This window comes from Phalacrocorax aristotelis, chromosome 1, assembly GCF_949628215.1.
Source record: "Phalacrocorax aristotelis chromosome 1, bGulAri2.1, whole genome shotgun sequence".
Taxonomy (NCBI): Eukaryota; Metazoa; Chordata; class Aves; order Suliformes; family Phalacrocoracidae; genus Phalacrocorax; species Phalacrocorax aristotelis.
In genome coordinates, this window is record NC_134276.1 from 139,808,797 (window position 1) to 139,821,410 (window position 12,614).

Below are 12,614 nucleotides of genomic sequence, written 5' to 3' on the forward strand. Positions count from 1 at the left end.
CATCAGCTACTTTGCTCTGACTTCCCTTGTGGAAATACAGCATGCCCTCAAGGTGTCTTTGTATGAGGTAACTTAATTTTTTTTAGGGGGGAAAAAAGTTATATATGGAAGTGTAGGCTGATTGATAGCAGGTGCAGAAGTGATTGTATTTCAATGGTGCTATGTGTAGAAAGAAGGTCAGCATATATCATCTGTGCAGTTGAAGTTTCTCTACCGTTTTGTGACCATAATGGTGCTTTCAATGCTACAAGTTCTATTTTAAACTGGAGAAAGCCAAACAGCATTTTTGGTGTTTCCATAGCAGGGGAACAGGCAGCTGATTAGTACTGAGGACCCGGTGTACCATCAGTTCGTATTTTTATTCACTGTTCAGTAACTTCACCATGTAGAAGTGTAGAGAAGCCTTAACCATTTCTGAATTAGAACATCTAAAAGCAGTTATATGCTTTAAATTTACACCATTACCCAGCTTGGATTAACTTTTCTGAGTATCTCGGTATTAATTTTCCCCTAAATGATTTCCCACACTTCTTTATTCATTAGGTTTAACGGCATTTTCTGTTAGCATAAACAAAGCAAAGCAATAAGGAATAACAGAGAAATATCCCTACTTGCAGTACCCCCTTTAAATTTAATCAGCATCGTCAGGCAGTCTCTGACATTATTATCCAGTTATGAAAGCATCCCTGGCCCTATTCATTCAGCCATTTCTGCTCATTTTTCCAGGCACAGAAAGTTTGTGCCATAGCATGCCTTGTCAGATTTGGAGCCCTTCCAGTACCTGATGAGCACATTAACAGTGCTCCCATTCATAGGCGAGAGCCTGCCAGTTCTATCTAATTTTAGTTAAGTTGCTATTTATAGTTAGATCGCTGTGTTTTCTCTTGTGAAAGCCTTGCAACTGCTAGGCACGGAGGGAATATATTTTTGTGCTGTTTTAGTTGGCATACAAAAAGTTCACAGTTGTAATTTACCTAAGTCCAAAATACTCTGCAGTCCTCCCAGAGTAACAGCAATGCTCCACATAACAATTTACACCAAAAATATTGTGACACCGTTGGCTATTTATTTCTCAGTCCATTGAGATGCTTACTGTGTAAATAGTATAGGCGACGCAAAAGTCAGATGATAGTACAAAATCATAGTCTTTGCTAAATACTACTATATGCAGAAAGGTTTCAAGGTCCAAAGGATGGGGGAGAAGGGGCAAAAGAGAATTTGAGGTCAGATCTGTCTGTGTTGTAACACCTGTAATATGGGTCAATTGAACCAAATTCTTCCTGCCTTGTATCACTGTATAAGAAAAAGCATATTAATAACAGTAGCAATAATACCTACCTTTTCACCACTGTATTTTGTGAGAATTTATTCACTAACTTTGTAGTTAGTGTTAAATGCCATGTAATGTTATGGGGAAAAGATTCTCTGCTTTAGACTTGGTCGTCAAATCTATAGATGTGGGTTGTTACATCTTGGGGATTTCATTAATGTACCAAGAATTTATGCTCCACTATGAACAAAGATTCCTATGAAAACAAATACATGCCTATGCACATATGCGTATAGGTATATATATGGGAAATTGAGAGACAACTGAGAGGAAATCAACATTATGGTTCATTTTATCTTGCAGCAAAGCATGCATATGAAAAGTGAGTGCTTCAAAACTATTTAATTTAGAAATACAGTGTTCAAATCATATATAGTCTAGTGCTGCAAAACTGTATGATCCTTGGGCACACACAAGTTGGCCTCTTCCAGTTAAAAAGACACTTAATTACATATTCAGTACTTGATAATTTGTTCCCAGTCCTGTTGACATATCAGGAAGGTGGTTGAAAAATTAATTTTATTTTTTGTATGTTGAAATTGAGGCTTATTTCATCTTGGAGTTTCAAAATGAATTCTGACCTTGTTAAAGGGAGGTCAGGGTCACAGAGTTTTCATTTAGATTGGAGCATTTTGGCTTCAAAACACCCAAAGCTGATAGTGCCTACTTTTGTTTTGTCTCTATATAGGTCTCTGAAAATGGTAATATATGTTTTCCTTATTTGTAAATGGTGCTTGCAGGGTTGTTTTGTGTCTTTCTGATGTCGTATCTTGCTTACATAGAATACTTATTCTGATCACCCCTCATTTTTGCTCCGACAGCCACAAAGACCCAGAGATTGGAACAGATACAACTATGAGAGCGACAAAAAGTCAGAAAGTAATCTTTATAGTCGTTGATCTTAAATGCATTCTGATTCCTAGATAATATGTGTATCACAACAAGAAAGAGGCACTGAACCAACAGAGATTTTGGTTCAGCTGAAATTCATATTCAGCCTGGCTGGGATTATGCTGAGGCGGAGTTGAACTGGAACTGAACCAGAAAAGTAGTTGAAGAAAGAAATAATGGCGTAAGTCTGTGGGTAACATGGTTCAGAGGACAGAGATTATTTTTTTTTGCTATTAATTTGTAGCTGACTGCTCCACATGATAAAGTCCATACCCACCAATCCAGAGGTCACAGGCTGGCAGAGGACTGTCATTTCTCTAACTTTCAGAGGCAGAAATGTGTTTTAGCTGCATAGTTACATCAATAGGACTGTATGTCTCCCTCCCTCCTCCTCCGCTAAGCAGAGATGTTCCAGAAAAACGATTGGTTTAGATGTTATTGCAGATACAAGCTGCAGTGTTACCTAATGAGAATTACAGGTAAAGCCCTAACACAGCTTTAAAAGGGCCCTAGATTAACAAATATTTATATTAGTTTGAGCATGATTTATGGCAGAAGAGGATGTTCCTTGTCTGTTACTGGCAGGATAAAATTGAGAAACCCTTGCAGCTGCAGGCATATTTGGTTCTTCTTTTTTTTAAGGGAATGTAGAAGGAGAGGCAACACAGCAGGCCATAAGTAGCAGTGATGGCATCAGCTGAGGGCTGGGAGTCCAGAGGGTTTTGAGCTCTCGTGTCACTGGCAGGCCCTAACATCTGCACCGTGGGTCAAGCACGTACATGTGTGCTTGGCCAGCCTGTGGTTGGCATGGTACCTTGTCTCATTGAAGTCCTCAGAATCTTAAATGGGACCAAGAAGTAAGTGGCTGTTCTGCCAGATGCCCGCACCACAGGTCTCCCATTGTGCGGTCTGGCAAAATCACCAGGCCTTCATGCCTCGGTCAGACCACAGCTCCAGCTCCTCCAGCAGAAACCCAGCCCACGTACTCTTCTGAAGGATGATTCCTGGGCACATACATTCTTTTCTCCCATGCTGTAGCTCATTGCAATAGATCACTAACCCTGTTCTATAATCACAAATCAATACTTTTTTGTTTTTTAACAGACTTATTTCCTTTGGTTTGCTTATTTGCTTCGATTTAGTCACTTCTGAGAACATCCTCCAAGCATAGCTTTTCACAAAACCCCACCATCACAATTTGAGATACTCATTCATACTGCACAGGCTGTCAAATCTCCCTCCTTGCCCCACATCAAGCTCTCTTGTTTTGGTTACCTTGTGTTGCTTTGTGGTGGCTATTAAGCAAATTAATTATAATGTCCTTCTTGTTTGCATTACTGTATTTTACATGTCTCTGCAGCCCTCCCAGAAAAAGCTGACACATTATAGCAGCTTCCATATATTGTACTTTCTTCCACATTTTCTTGTGACCCATGGAGATGTACGTTATGCTATTTTTCATTGTTAGATTCAGGCCCAATGTGATTTCTCTTCATAAATGCCTCTAATGAAACCTAATACATCATCACCTGCTGCTTTACACCCTGTAAGAAAGAGTGACAAAACTGCGTTGTGACCAGCCATGGAAACTTCTCCTGCCACCACCTGGTGGGTCAGGGCTAGGTTTTGCAAGCACAGAAATGCAATATCTCCATCCTTCTTGGATTTTATCTGGCGTCGATACTTCTACTCATCCCAGACATTGAGAGCATTGATGAGCTTAATTACAGTGACCTTATGGAACGATTTTGAAATAATTGCCCAAGATAAAATTGGTAACATTTTTCATATGCCTGCGGTACTGGAACTGCTGGTGAATTTTCCTTTATGGAGATGATCTGGCTGATAGCAAGGCAGGGCTTAGAACTTAAGGGAAGGTTTTTACCTATGTGCTCAAATAAGACATTTTCTCTACAGCTAATATTTGCCTTTTCTAGTTATTATAGGATAAATCTTCCATCCCTCCTATTCCCACCCCAACTTCTTATGTTTTAGGCCTATTTGAGTTTATTGTTCCCAAACCAAGAGCAGCAGAATCATTTTGCAGAGTCTTGACCGATGCTGTGTCCCAAGAAAATTTAGGCTGTCATAGTAATAACCTTCCGCTCTCTTTTATTACACTCATTTTTGGGTCTATAAACACTATCATCCGTATCCAAAGTAAAAGAAACTTTGAAATACTGGAAGGACCCATGGCTCCACATCAAGAAATCTTGACAGCTTTTAATTTCTAGACAATCCTTTTGCAAATTCCTTGCTGTTGCATTTCCTCCCTGCCAGTATCAGCCAACGAAGTCAAGTGTTTTTTTCTTCTGTACTTCTTGGGACATTTTTTGATCAGTGGCAGGCAGCTGGCTCTTGGCTTTATCTATCCAGCTTGTCTTTCTGAGCTGGCAGCTGGGCTTCCTGATTTGGCCAGACACTGTGTAGCTGCCCCAAAGGTTTAATCTCCTAAATTTTATGCCACCTGTAGGTTCATCTCAGGAAGCTAACTGCTGTTACTTTAAATCTTTTTAGAAAACATCCAGCTCTTATTTAAGATCATTTTGGTCTTTTTGATTTTTGAGAGTCTGTCAGAGTTTATCCTTTAGCCCGAGCAGTTAAGCAGCTTTCCATGCCTTGCATGCTGTTTCCACTGGGAAGACTAACTGATGACGGTACAACGTCTACAGAATTTCTTTTATATAACCCTGTTTATTTGCAAAGAATGTACTCAAAGTGCTGTTTTCCTAAAAACACCTCTCTGCTTGCATTTCTTCTTCTGGCTTCTATCTTGGACACACCCAGCTCTGTCAAAACAGTGCCTGGCTCCCACATCTGCTTTCAGAGTCAGGAGATCTCTTCCTGAGGCTTCAGCTCACAACCTACCCCCGTATTGCCATGATGATTTGCAACCATCATAGTAGCATCTACTGTTTCAAGCTTTTACTACACAAAATGGATGAAAGGAGCTGCGATGTCTACAAGTTTCAGTGAGGTTTGTGGCTTCCTAAGGATCAAAGACACACTGCTTGTGGGAGCTACCCAGCCTCAAGCGTAACAATTTATTACCGCTCTAAAATATGATGCACGCTGTTGGTACTAAGCAAATGACCACAGAGTTAAAAGATATGACAAAAGTTAACTGTAATGCTTACAAGGTATTCGGTATCCTGCTACTGCGCAAAGCATCGCTAAAAATCCCAAAAGCAAGGTGGCCAGTGCAGCAGAATATGTTCTCTATGTGTTATTTGGAAATCAGGAATTTTTGTTCTCCCTGTGCAGCATTTCTCATTCCAGTCTGCACATGCAGTTCAACTAATGGGCACATTAAATGTCACTCTGCAGCCCTTTCCTTGTCAGTGTCGAAGCCTGTCTTTTCCATCTTGCCTCTCTCGTCATGAAAGCACATTGTCTTCTTAGATGCGAACATCAGTTCTGTAACATTTTTCCCAACCAGACTCATTATGCATTTTTTCCATGAGCATCTAACTGCAGCTTTTAAGATTTCATGCTGTGTAATTCACTTGTGAATAAACTCTTCCCCTGAAAAGTTAAAATTAAACCAAGCAGCTTACTGCTTACATCAAAGCCAATACAAATAGGCCTCCACCGGGGACTGAAGGAAGCAGCTCTGCAACTCAGATCTTGCGGGGAAAGGAGCACAAATTTGAAACAGAAATATTTAGAAGTGCCAAAAGGGAAAGTAACTCTTCTTTCAAAGAGCAGCTTTATATTAAGTCAGTAACAGTTCCTGCAAAAGAGTTGAAACTTCGTATAAAGGCACTATTGTACATGGAAAATATGTTAAATAAGTATGAAGCAAAGAAGGAAGATGTTAAGACAGATTCATATTGGGGGTTTGTAAGCCATAACTAAAGCTACAATGCTTTTCTTTTATAATTTCTATTGCTTCTTTGCAGATTTGCTTAAATAAAATTTCCTAACATTTTAGGTGCCTCAGTTTCTGTCTTTTGCCAGGGAGCTTCACGTGCATCTCCCAGAATCTCAGATGAGTCTAGCAGCTGAATCTCTAACCCAGGTTCCCAGTGTTTGGAAGTTGAAGCCCTCATTTTATATTTCTAATGCATCTGTAGATATAATACTTCCACATCCCTGTTGTGATCACTGATGACCTAGTCTGATCTTTCTCCAACCTCTCTTCAGTTTATTTCAACTTGATACGTTATATTAATCAAGTATTTAATTTTTCATCCTCGCCATCTTTAATACACACACTGACAATTTTGACAGTGTTGAAACATTATCTTTCTCAGCAGCTTCTGTATTTCTTTCCAAGTCCTCTCTGCCAGTTCCCCCACATTTGCTTCAATCTCAGTGGACATTTACACCTGCAAGTCAATAACAGTGCTTCTAAAATCTCTTTTCCCCTGACTCTTTTCCATGACTCCCTCTCACACATTGCTTAAAAGCTTCAACAGCTGCTGCATATTGAATTGCAGGAGATCCTTCTGGCTCTCACTTGGCTTGCAGAATCACACACGCTCGAGAGTTCAGATTTTGTTTGAGGCAAACTCTCAGTTTGAAGACCAATTCAGATGGAGTTATTTTAAGCTAATGTATACTAATGTTCACTAGATGTCCTGTTGAGCAGGAGGAATTTGCATTTTGAAACACTCAAATCAGATTGATCAGACTCAGCTTCAGACTCTCCAACATCAGATTCCTATCTCCTGACTAAGCCAACTTCTTCTACTAGAGGTTCATTTTGCCTCCCATCTCAACTAATTATTTTTCCAACCTGATCATGTTGCACATGTGCAATCTCAGTTGCATTTTCAACACCTGTTGAGTCACTCCCTAATGTCCTCCCTTCCTCATGCTTCTAATTTTCCATTTTCAGGATTCCCTCCTCCTTTAGCAGAAAATGGACAAGTATCATCATATTGGATTTCAACCTTACATTGGCTTGCAGTACTTTTAGCCCCCTAAACATTTGATTTAGCATCAGGCCGGACACATTTCAGGGCATTAATTATGAACACTGACCCATTCATGCATATTCTGCTTTTCAGGAACTCCTGTTACGTAGATAGTCTATGTTAGATAATGCAAACTTTAAAACTCGTAGATAAAGGGACATTAGTATATTTACTCTATTGTTCAGTCAAAGGAAAGTAAGAAGAGACAGGTAGGATTTTCTCATGCAAATTTCTATTAAATTTTGTATTTTACAGCACAATACTGTGCTTTGAATACTGGGATTTCTTATGATATGTTTTGAACTAATTTCCCCCTGCTTTACTCTCCATGTCGCCCTACTCATGGCAGGACAACTGCCATACATAAGATTAAACAGGCAAAATATGTAAGATGAGAAAGGCAAGATTTGCTTTGAGGTCTATGTGTTGATGAAATAACTGCTATTCAGGTTTTTTTTGTTTCCTTCAGCTTGTTTTTTTGAAGTTTCATCTTTGTATTAGTATCTTGCAACAAAAGTGAGTTAATCTATGGTTCTGAACTTATTTTGGTAGAGAAAGAAATTAATTCTGTATTTCAAAGCTGAGTTTTAGATGTTTTAAGATTAAGTCTTTTATTCTTTTATTCCACACATTTGGAATTTTACTATTCCATATGAACACAAACTTGAAGCACAGGTAAAGAGAAATCTTTTAACTGTAGGCTGTATCTTTGGTTGCTTTGATTTTTGTGACCACTAATGCTTCAGTTAATGAACAGAAATTCTAGGGGTTTTGTTTTGTGGTTTTGGTTTGGGTTTTTTTTTTTTTTTTCTTCTGTTTTAGGAACCTCCCCTTACAAAATGCAGTTGTCGCTTTCAGTTTAACAACAGCTGATTAGGATATCCCTAATTCAATAATCTTCTGGAGGTGTCCTAATACATCCATGAATGCAAGATTTACCTTTATTGATCTAGCTGGGTACACACTGGCACCAGATACATTACTGTGTCTCCTCAAGAACACAAGTTTTGGCTACGAAGCCTTCATAGTTCACTTTCATTTAGCAATGCCTCAATGGAGTGCATACCAGACAAAACACCACAATGATGTAAGTCAACAAAGACCACTATAAATAAAATGAGATTAATAGATTAATTTTTGCTCAAAGATATAAGGCACTGTGATTTGGTCCCCAACACACACGACCACTAATTTTCTGAAAGCTAGTTAGAACTGTTTATCTCATCTTGTGTCAGAAGCTGGTTTGCCTCTAGAATATTGCTTTAATATATTTTATGCCAAAACTCATTAGTGTCACACATACTGTTTACATATTTCTATTTTCTGAGAAAGAAAAAACAACTAAGCCTTGTATTAATCCCAAGTCCCTTAACAGTTGTCATCCTCCTCATGTTCCACATTCAGAAAAATCAGAATCAAAATATTGTTTGTCCAAAGTCACACAAACTGCCAGTGTCTGCATGAACATACTAATTAGGCCAGCCAACATATATGTAACTCTACTTGGGACTTGTTAGGCTACACCTGGAACTTAATGTCCACTTTTGGCCCCTCAGCTCAAGACATTGAAAGACATTGAAATATTTGAGAGGATCCATTGAAGGGCCACTAAGATGATTAGAGCTTTGGAGAACCTGGCATATGAAGAAAGGTTTAAGGAAGTGGATTTGTTCAGCCTAGAGAAGAAGAGGCTCAGGACAGTTCTAGTCAGTGTCTCTAACACCCAAAGAAGCTAGTCGTAGAGAAGATGGAGGTACTCTTTTCAAAAGGATTCCTGGCGGCAGGACAGGAAGCTGTGGGCACAAGTTGCTTTAGGGGAAGTTCTTTATGGGTACAAGAAAAAATTAATTCTTCAGCCAGAGAACAATTGAGCATTGCAATAGGCTTCCCAGAGAAGTGATGGGACCTTTCTTGATGGAAATATTTGAGACTTTGCTTGACAATGCCCTTGATAACCTAATCTAAGGTGCTGCCTTCAACAGCAGTTTAGACCAGATTATCTTCAGAGGTCCCATCTAACCCAGACTTTTCTGTGAATCAACTATGAGGCATGCAGCACCATGTCCAGCAAACAGCTACAGCGCACAGGGGTCGGGAGGGAGTTGGGGCGAGCTCAGACTGAAGCGTGTAGTGCTGGGATAGACTTAGGACACAAATCAACATGAAATTGCATTTCATTAAATGTTTATAGAACAGCTTGTCAAACGTTGCTAACACAAGCAGAGCTCCTCTGGTGCTAAAGTGTCAGCAAGACATTTCCTCAAAGTTGCCAAGCTTACTTATAGCCAAAATATAATCTATTGCACTCATGCTGTTGTACCCATTAACTGCCAAATGTAGTTTCTCCTAAAAGTTCAGAGATGCCTGGTGATTTAGAGCACAGGAAAATGTTGCCGAGTCTCTTAAATTAGGCAAATAACTCAACAGCTGATACACTAGGCATGTAAAGCAATGGGAGATCAATGCATTTAGTTAACAGGAAGTCTTTATGTAGTGTGTGCACAGACACTCGCTGGATAGTATTAGTTGAGAGGCTTCTTAAGTGAAATTGAAGTCTAAATCATCCAGTGTCTCCAGGAAGAGGCCTCTATATATTTCAGATGCAAGAGTGAGAGAGAGCATCAGCAGATTTATATATATCAGTTTGCTTTTAATTAAACTTTTTGCTTGGCTCTGGAGTCTGCAGCATTTATTGCAGCTAGGGAATTGTGGTTTACTACAGCCCCTGGTTGAGATTAAGTATGCTATAGAGCCAGAAGAGTGTTTACAGGCCTTCATTATTGATTCATGGGTATTTTCTGCTCGTAGCTGTGAAGTAGAAAACTCAAGCTATATTTAGGAGTTTTTGGTTTTTTCCACATGTAGAAGCTAGATGTAGATTTGCCACCAAAAGAAGAATGAACATTTTCAAAATTTAGAACTACTCAGTAATTTCTGTTATTACTTTATCAGCAGTACAGTCTATATTTGAACCTTCGGTTATGTAGGAAACAAGAGGCTGCATCCATCTGAAACTGTTAAGTGTAAAGTGACAGCAAGCGTAAAAGGTTCAGTCCCTTCAGCTACTGTTTCAGAGCTAACCAGTGTCTGACAGTTGTTACCACATATCCTAGCCATGCTAAATAAAAACTTCAGGTTTTGTGCCCTTAAACTTACAGTAAGTCTTGGTACATAAGCATACAGTATTATTCCTATTCTACAGATAAAGACATCATGTGCCCTTTTCTGTGGTGGTGCAGTATTTTGAACTTTCTTTGTTTAAATATGCATGGCACAGCCCAGCAAGAAGTGCAATACAGTTTAAGTTATGACTTTATACTTTCATTCTATCATAAAATATGAGTTATGTGTCCCACTGGAATGCTTATAATTGAGCGCGCAAATCAAGTGGAAGGTCAAAAGCCTCCTGACAGGAAGAACAGAATCTGAGGAACATCTTCGTGACTCTTGCATAAACCAAGTACATTACATTATGAAGGTAATGAAACATAATGCAAAAATTACTCACTTTCACCCCTAGCAAAGTCTGCTATCAACTCGAGACTGATTTCAGTTGGAAGTCTACCCTGGCCAAAGTGGGGGACCCACACAAATACAGCAGCTTTGAGATTTATCTTCACCTTTCTTTTCAAGCCAAGTCACTACTACAAAACAAGTATATCACAGGGAAAACCATCTAAATGAAAACAAGTTCAGTACTGTGGCAGCTTTCTGCCAAAACTCTTCAGAGCCAGTGCTGCTACCACAAGAAAAGCCTTTCATGACTTTTAAACTTCAGTGAAAAAGTCCCTTTGTAAAATTAGACTCTGTCCTTCCACAGATCCATCCTTAGCTGAGTCAGGAGTGCTACATCTACTGTGGTCATCCACACATGCCTCTCCTACTGCTCTTTGAGCTGCCACGGGCACCATGGTACACTCAACAGAAAAGATCTCCACTGTTAACCATAAAAGCTTGGGAAAAAGCATCTCTTTTTGATCATTTTGAATCTGCCATTCCCTAGGTCTCTTACTGGATGAGGCAGGATGTAGTTTTTCCCTGCTAACTTACTCCACATCATCAATAATCAAAGACTAAGCTAAGGACGACCACTTAGCAAATACATAGGATCTTCTGATGAGGTAAGTCATCAAAACCATATTGAAAAAAAAAGGAGGTAGCATGTTCATATTGTACAAGGTCTTGCTGTATATCATTAGTGATATACCATATTCAAAATACACAGGGACTGATTTAGATATTACACTCAAACACATACTGTAGTGTTACTGTTTCAAAAAGAGATTGTTTTTGATGTTATCATAAACAGCACACACTGTGAGGAAGCGAGCATGAGAAATTCAGTAATCAGTTGGAAAATAGAGAGCTGATGAACATGAGGATCCCAAGGTTAGCAGGAAGGCATGCATCTCCCCTTCCAGTAAAGTTACATCACTCACCCTTCTTTGGATGTCATTTTGGAGGAGATCATGTTTCTCAGAAGATCCACAGCTGCAACCTCCTAGGAGAAGGCCCCAAGCTTTGAGGCACTACACCTGAGGAAGAAATGGCAGCTGTCGTGGGTAACCGAGTAGTGTAACAAACCTCATGCATATTTCTGATAACTGGTTTACTTGACTTCAAAGATATTGTGTGTTGAAAACTAAAGAGGTGCTTCTAACTTTATAAATTTGAGTCACCTCGGGACTCGGGTAAACTAATTTGTCTGCAGAACACCCCAGGGAGGCAGTTTTGTGTTGACCATCAGTTCTGACGTCTATTTTACGTCTCATGAGAGTCCAGACTTCCAAAGAAAAGATGCTTCAGATGTGGACGGGTGGCCAGTGAAATTACCAAAGAGTAATCCAAGGCACAACCTGTTTTAACTTTCCTTGTTTTTGAGAGGGCTTAAAACATGACCAGCACTAAGCAGCTGGAGTATTAGAGAGTATGTTGCTCTGGAAGCTTAGAAGAGCAGGTGGACTATTATTTGGACTGTTGGGTGCCCTTCAAAACAAAGGAAAAAACCACAAAACCAAACCAAACAAACAAAAATAACCCACCAAAAAACATATGCCACGAGAGCCTTGCTATAGTCCTAGGCTGTAACCAGAAGGGAGATAAATTTCTTTCCTCAGTAGAGAAATAATGATAATAAATCTGAGTGAAAGGGAACACACTGGAGCTTGTCTTATTAATGAAGGGAATGATACTGTAGCTGGAAGGGATTATGACACTCACCTAGGAGGGAAAAAGCTCCTGTTCCTGGCTTCTGTTTCAAGACAAGAGCCTCAGCAATAGGTGTTGGCTCAGGAGTCATTTGTTGGCTGTAATTACAGCTTTCCTCCCTCTTGCCAGCTGTTTCGCTTTGTGTCTTGATGTAGAGTGCTTAATGCAGGCCGTGGTCCCACAGGTGACTATGCAGCTCTGCCCTTGTGTTTCTGTCATCCTGTGTGTGCTGCAAGGCCTCACGTTATCCATCTGCAGAGTAA

The 12,614-nt window shown here is 39.6% G+C and overlaps 1 long non-coding RNA gene across 1 annotated transcript in view; it reads right to left on the reverse strand.

The window, feature by feature from the left end:
* Window positions 1-12,614, reverse strand: part of LOC142065793 (uncharacterized) — a 39,302-nt gene that overhangs the window by 19,822 nt on the left and 6,866 nt on the right. Inside the window, exons 5-6 of the long non-coding RNA XR_012663539.1 lie at window positions 12,364-12,603; window positions 11,583-11,678 (exon numbers count right to left, since the gene is read on the reverse strand). This is a non-coding gene — a long non-coding RNA (uncharacterized LOC142065793). The remainder of the gene's footprint in view (window positions 1-11,582; window positions 11,679-12,363; window positions 12,604-12,614) is intronic.